This window comes from Crocuta crocuta, unplaced genomic scaffold (assembly GCF_008692635.1).
Source record: "Crocuta crocuta isolate KB4526 unplaced genomic scaffold, BGI_CrCroc_1.0 scaffold562, whole genome shotgun sequence".
Taxonomy (NCBI): Eukaryota; Metazoa; Chordata; class Mammalia; order Carnivora; family Hyaenidae; genus Crocuta; species Crocuta crocuta.
In genome coordinates this window covers 2,386,890-2,394,520 of record NW_027531012.1, presented here as the reverse complement: position 1 = coordinate 2,394,520, position 7,631 = coordinate 2,386,890, and the positions used below count along the sequence as shown (strand labels likewise).

General features: G+C 36.3%; 1 long non-coding RNA gene across 1 annotated transcript in view; it reads right to left on the bottom strand.

The window, feature by feature from the left end:
* Window positions 1-778: 778 nt before the first annotated feature.
* The window catches only part of LOC144237195 (uncharacterized), a 60,216-nt gene continuing 53,363 nt past the window's right edge, over window positions 779-7,631 (bottom strand). Inside the window, exon 3 of the long non-coding RNA XR_013336781.1 lies at window positions 779-1,023. This is a non-coding gene — a long non-coding RNA (uncharacterized LOC144237195). The remainder of the gene's footprint in view (window positions 1,024-7,631) is intronic.

Sequence of the window (7,631 nt, the reverse complement as noted above, 5' to 3'; positions counted from 1 at the left end):
ATAAAATACTTTCATCTTGTAATCTGGTATCTATTTCTAAAACATTTTCACAATAATAGCCTTTAGTATTAATAACATATACATGCAGGTCTGTGAGTATATGTGTACCTACAATAATGTATACCAAATTGTTTATTATGATAATTTTGAAAGTGCAGTGGATAGAAAATAGGATTAAATATTTTAAAAATGTTTATGTGTTGACTTGAACAAGAATATATTCGTTTTTAAATAAATATGCTTAATGGTTAGTCCAGAAAGGAAATTCTGTTCATTCTTTTTTGTCCTCAGAATTTTATTCTGAATTTTATGTTAGTTCACCATAGATCCTTGGGAACATATTAAAAGTTCCAAATTATAAAGTGGCTGACTGTTATTCAATGATAATCCTAGATTCAGAATTCAAGGATGTTAAAAGATAAGTGTAGGAACATTTTCATTTTATTGGAAAATTTAACCTCCAAAGGTCTCATCTGGTCTCAGGATTGTGAAGCCATCAATGTTATTTCAAGGACACTATGCACATTTCTGAATAAGAAATATTACAGAAGAAAAAAGCTAAACAATTCTCTATGAAAGATTCATGTATATGTCAATTATTTTCCCATACTTACCAGGATATCACCTAAATCATTCGGAACATTAAATTGATTCTATTATCATTTTAAAATGCTACAATATTTTTCTAAATCTATATTATTTATGGCATACAATTGTGGTTTTATTTTTTGGTAAAGAAAATTTATTGTCTTTACATATTTTTATAGATTTTGTTGTTGTTGTTGTTGACAATATAATCAAATTTGTATAAGGAACTAAAGACCTTCTGGGAATTCAAAGCTACTGAATTCTGTCCTGTGGGTAGAGCTGATCTGTCTCAAAGCCACTGTCTGGTGAGAGTTGTGGGTCTCGAAGTGGTAAAGCTCAAAGCTGAGTCGTGACGTCAGGTCTCTCAGTGCAGACACCACCACGTCGTTCCCAAATGCATCATCCTGAAGGAAAGCAATTGTTCTAGAGAAAAGACTAAGAAGAATGGTGAGTAATTTTTTAAAGGAGCATAGTTTGGGAACCTCAGTTCAATTCTGACATCGGCTCAACTTTGGCAAAATTTGGCACAGCCAGAAGACGGTCCCACCTTGTATCTTGTGGGCCTGATGCAGGCCAGGGTGAGCTCTATCAGTTCCCTAGGCAAGAAACAGACAGGAAGGTTTACAAGTCACCTCCCTTCATTGGATAGGACATGGAATGGACTCCAGCCGGTACAACAGCCTCTGATAACAGACACCTCTTTTGGCCATTTGTGTGACCAGCATATGCCAGGCTCTTGTGGCAACAGAGTAGCACTGAACCAAGTCATTTGGAGCAACCAGCTTGAAGTATGATTGGGAAATTCTCTGTATCAGGGGGGCAGGTGAGTTCAAGGTCAAGCATAAGGTTCACAGAAGATATAGACAAGACAAAGGACAGTGTGAATCTGGGGGTTCTAAGACATCAACATTGGGAGAGTGAGTGGAAAGGGCACAAAGGCAGGAGACTGGACTTCCTATCAGATTGCTGAATATGGATGTGCTACAATTTGAGCTCTTTATTGCATATAACCTGAAGAGTTTGTGGTTTGTATCTCAAGATTTTAATAGGAACACTTTAATTAAAGAAACATTATCTCATTTAATTTCAAAACAACTCATTACAAAAACTATTATCTCTCTTACATGCCACAACGAAAAGAAATTTTGGTTATCTTGCCTCAGGACATACTGGGAGTAGAGAGTGCACAGCCAGGATTGTAAAGTAGGTTTATCTGACTCAAAGCCTCTTTCTTTTTAGAACGTCGGGGTGAAGAGAGTAAATGCTATAATTATATATCAGATATTGAAATGCTAATTGTGAATAGTGGAGTGGTTCGCTTCAGAGTCCAGACCTTAATAAGTAGCAAAGCCAAAATGAGAATACGAGTTTTCTCGTTCCTGGCATTGTACCTTATTTGCCCTTGAAATACGTTATTAAATTATTTTCCTGTTTACTTAATGACAAAGAACCTCAGAAATATACTACATGCTTCATTTAAGGTCATTTCCCTCATAATCTTAGATTTTGGAAACCCAAAATTTCCTAAGTGTGAACACTGAGACAGTATTTACTGCCAGAAATTTATCTCCAAGTGTATTTTTTTGAGGCTAAGGAATAAAGCTTTTGGCCAAAAATAGACCTCATGTTTGCACTGAAGTTCAGTCCTACAGGATGTTGAAAGAATAACTTAATCACATATTCATCAGTGTTTTCTTATGTTCTTGAAGCAGAGAAAGAGCATCGTTAATCTTGTTGGGCTGTGACAATTTATCTTCAAAGACTTCGAGTGGTGTAGAGTTTATCAAAAGATTAATAAACCTTGAGTGCAATTTGGGTTGAATTAGCAAACTGTCCAAAATATTTGATTTGGTTTAATATTAATCTTTATTTATGAAAATATAAATTTAAAAAAATCAAGAACCTGGCAAATCGCTTCAGACTTTGAAATATTTGCAGGTATATGTTTTTGAGAATGTGGAATTAATACCTATGGCTAAAATACTTTTAATCCTGACCATTTGAAGAATTTTTTAAAAACATGCTAATTAGTTTCAAGCTATAAGCTGTATTACTACTTAGCATGGTATTAGTGCATATATTTTCTTTGTTTAATTTTCTTAAATGACTACTTTTCTCAGCTTATACAGTCTTTTCAATCAACTTTTATGAAAATGGGAGAAATCAAATTTGTTAGGATTTTTTTTGTCGATGTGTAGGTTCCAATCAGAAATTATTCCTCGGGGCACCTGGGTGGCTCAGTCAGTTGAGCGTCCAACTTCAGCTCAGGTCATGATCTCACGGTTTGTGGGTTCAAGACCCATGTCGGGCTCTGTGCTGACAGCTATCTCAGAGCCTGGAGCCTGTTTCAGATTCTGTGTCTCCTCTCTCTCTGACCCTCACCTGCTCATGCTGTCCCTCTCTCTCTCAGAAATAAATAAAAAAAAATTAAAAAAAAGAAATTATTCCTTCATGTATCAACATCTATTTTTTTTTAATATTTTTATTTATTTCTAGGAGAGAGAGAGACAGCGTGAGCAGGGGAGGGTCAGAGAGAGAGGGAGTCACAGAATCTGAAACAGGCTCCAGGCTCCGAGCTGGCAGTCAGCACAGAGCCCGATGCGGGGCTCGAACCCACGAACCGCGAGATCATGACCCAAGCGAAAGTCGGACGCTTAACCGACGTCGGACGCTTAACCGACTAAGCCACCCAGGCGCCCCTCAACATCTATTTTTTTTTTTTATCACTTTACCAATTGCAATTTGTGATAAAATAATTTCTAGGAAAAAAGACTTTAGTTCATATCTTGCTGACAGCCAAATTTTTAGAGAAGGTCAAATCACATTGTTCTAAGAAAAATTTTGCAGCATTTGTACAATGATATCTAGTTTGCTTTGACAAAATAAAATTTCAGAATCATAGAGCATAGCCAGTTCAGGAGTATCAGTTAATGTACTCTGTTTATTCTTTCAGCAAACATTTATTGGAACTTACTATGAGCCAGGTAGTGTACGTGGCACTGTTAATATTAAAAACAAATAAAACTTAGTCCTGTCTTCATAAAGCACATAGTTTAATAAGAAGACATGTATATGAAAAATATAATTACAAGATAAAGTAGAAGTAGATGTGATGGGGGAATTAGCAAACCCAAAGCAAGGTGTGCCTCCTATGTCAAGGAACTGGAATGTTATCTATGGAAGGCATTAACTTGTCCCCCACCCTTTTTAAAATCTTCTAATTTTATTTAAACCCAAGTTTTTTTTAACATACAGGGTAATAATGGTTTCAGGAGTAGAATCTAGTGATTCATCGTTTACATACAACACCCAGTGCTCATCCCAGTAAGCGCCCTCCTTAATGCTCATCACTCATTTAGCCCATCTCCTTACCCAACACCCCTCCAGCAACCCTCACTTTGTCTCTGTTTTTAAGAGTCTCTTATGGTTTGCCTCCCTCTCTCTTTTTATCTTATTTTTCCTTCCCTTCCCCTATGTTCATCTGTTCTGTTTCTTTAAATTCCACATGTGAGTGAAATCATATGATATGTATCTTTCTCTGACTGACTTATTTCACTTAACATAATGCACTCTAGTTCCATCTACATTGTTGCAAATGATGAGTTCATTCTTTTTGATCACCAAGTAATACTCCATTGAAGATATGTTCCATGTCTTTATCCATTCATCAATCAAGGTACATTTGGGCCCTTTCTATACTTTGGCTATTGCTGATAGCATCACTATAAACATTGGGGTACCTGTGTCCCTTTGAATCAGCCTTTTTTATCTGTTGGGTAAATACCTAGTAGTGCAATTGTTAGGTCGTAGGGTAGGTCTATTTTTAATTTTTTTTAGGATCCTCCATACTGTTTTCAAGAGTGGCTGATTTTTTAATCAGTTGGGAAGTTCAGGGAGAATAGTTGAAGAAGACTGAAGGCAGGAGTGTAACTATGGGGATCATCTGAGTTCAAGAGAAGATCTGATCCAGGGCAGTGATAGTAAGGCTAGAGAAGATATATTCAATTTTTTTTTTTAAATTTTTTTTTTTAATGTTTTATTTATTTCTAGGAGAGAGAGACAGAGACAGCATGAGCAGGGGAGGGTCAGAGAGAGAGGGAGTCACAGATTGAAACAGGCTCCAGGCTCTGAGCTGGCAGTCAGCACAGAGCCCGATGCGGGGCTTGAACCCACGAACCGCGAGATCATGACCTAAGCGAAAGTTGGACGCTTAACCGACTAAGCCACCCAGGCGCCCCGAAGATATATTCAATTTTAAGAGATTCTTTAGAGGACAGATCAGCAGCATTTGGAAATACATAAGAAATATGTAAGAAAAAGAAAAAGTGAATACAGTTTAAAATTATTTGTTTTATCTTGTTTTATTTAATTTTCTGTATCTTTAATGAGGTGGGACTACATTACAATAATGTTGAGATCTCAAGTATACCGTTTGATGAGTTTTGAAAAATGTATACTTCTCTGTAGCCTACACCTTAATCAAGATATAGTACATTCCCATCTCCCCAGAAAGATCCCTTTTACCCTTTTCCTGTCTCTCTGTACCTTACCTGCTATATGGAACCACTATTCTAACTTCTATATCCTTGGGTTAGTTGGTTTGTTACTTAGTTTTCTTATGTATGCCTACCTTCTTTTTCTCAGCATGATTTTGAGATTAATGCCTGTTGCTAAGTGTTCCATCCTTATTATTGCTGAGTAGTAGTCTATTGTTTTAATATAGTAGAATTTGTATATGCAGTATTCTGCTCATGGATATTTAAGTCCCTGATAACTTATTTGTTCTTTCTGAAAGCTTCTGAAACTCCATCTTTGATTTATGGAACTTCCTCTTTGATTTATGGATTATTTAGAATTTTTTTCTAGTCTGGAGATTTTCTTTTTATGTTAATCACATTGAATTCTAATATACTTGCATTATGATCAGAGGACAAACTGTATGATGTCATTTCTTTTATATTTTTCAAGCTCTGGTTTATGGCCCAGGATATAGTCTGTATTGGAATTTGCTCCATGAGCTCTTAAAAAATGTATGTTCTGAGGCACCTGGGTGACTCAGTTGGTTGAGTGACTGACTCTTGATTTTGGTTCAGGTCATGATCCCAAAGTCATGCGATTGAGCTCTGTGTGGAGCCTGATTGAAATTCTCTTTCTGTCTGCCTCTGTCCCTTAACCCCTCTACCCAGCTATCCTTCTCTCTCAAAAGTTAAAAAGAAAAAAAAAAAGTATTCTGCTGATGTTGAATGGAGTATTCTAAGAATGTTGACTACATCTTTTTGTTGATGGTGTTGAATACTTCTAAGTCCTTGTTAATTTCTTGTCTGGTTTTTCTACCAATTATTGAAAGAAGGGTATTGATATAGCCAACATAATTGTGGATTTATGTATTCCTGTTTTAAGTTTTTAAATATTTTTAAAAATTTTAACTGTGGTAAAGTTCCATCACTGTTTGCTTCAATATTTCGCACCTCTGTTATTTGTTGCAAACACACTTAGGATTGCCATATCTTCTTGGTAGATTTACTCTTTTTCCTTTTTTTTTTCAAGTTTATTTATTTATTTTTAGAGTCAGAGAAGGTCAGAGAGAGGGAGAGAGAGAATCCCAAGCAGGCTCTGTGTGTCAGTGCATGACATGGGGCTTGATCTAGTGAACTGTGAGATCATGATGTGAGCCGAGATCAAGATTCAGATACTTCACTGACTGAGCCACCCAGGTGACTCTATTTTTTTTTTATTATATAATGTCCTTCTGTCTCTATTATTGCTTTGTTCTATTAGAGTCTACTTTATCCAGTTTAGCTACTCTTGCTTTTATAGAATAATTATTGAGGGATGCCTGGTTGCTCAGTCAGTTGAGCCTCCGACTTTGGCTCAGGTCATTCATTTTCTGACACTTTGTGGGTTTGAGTACTGCATCAGGCTCTATGCTGACAGCTCAAAGCCTGGAGCCTGTTTTGGATTCTGTGTCTCCCTCTCTGTCTCTGCCCCTCTCTTGTTCATGCTCTGTCTCACTCTCTCTCTCAAAAATAAACATTAAAACTTTTTATAATATAATTATTGAAAAATTTCTTTTACATATATTTATAATCATATCAGTGTTATAATTCTGCTTCAACCATCAAAGATAACTTAGAAAATTCAAGAGAAGAAGAAAAATCAGTTTTATTTATACACACTTGCCTGCTGTCTTCTTTTCTTCCTGATATTCTAAGGGTTCATTGTTTCCTTTGTGTTTAGAGAACTTTCAATTTGGGTAATATCTACTCCTCCATATTCTAGTTCACTGAGTCTTTCTTCTGTCTTCTTTTTTTCTATTGTTGTATTCTTCTGTTGACATTTTTAATTTCTGTTATGTATTGTGGTTCTAAAATTGTCATTTCTTTCTTATATATTCTATTTTTTGGAAGAGAATATTACATTGGTGAAATTTTCTAGTTTTTTATTTGCTGAAAGTGTGTTTGTAATTCTTCCTTGAGACATATTTATCATGATCACTTTAAAATATTTGTCAGATACTTCTAGTATCTCTGTCTTCCGGGTGCTAACATCTGTTGCTTATCTTTTTTCATTCACTTTGAGATTTTCCTGGTTCTTGGTGTGGCAAATGATTTTTTATTGAAACCTTGACACTTTTGTATTATGTCAGGAAACTATATCTTATGTAAATTTTCAAATTTAGCTGGCTTTCTCCCATACTGCTCTGGCAGGGGAAGTCAGGGTGCCAATTTGTTAATGCTAAGGTACCAATGACAATCCAGGCTCCCCACTTGGCTTCCATTGACACCTGAAGATTTCCTTCCTTGATGTTGGGCAAGGTAGGAGTTCAGGTGCCCCATGTGATTTCTAGTGACACTGCAGTGGAGATGGCTTTATGACCACTGGGCAATTGTGAAAGTGCTGACTTTCCACTTAACTCAAACACTATCCCAGTGGAGAGGGGGAAAGGTGTTGGTTGAGGATGGAAGTCTAGGCTCCTTAAGTTGTCTCCACTGACTGGTGAAGCTCATAGGCAGGAAATTGGTGATGGTCTTATTACTGGCTAA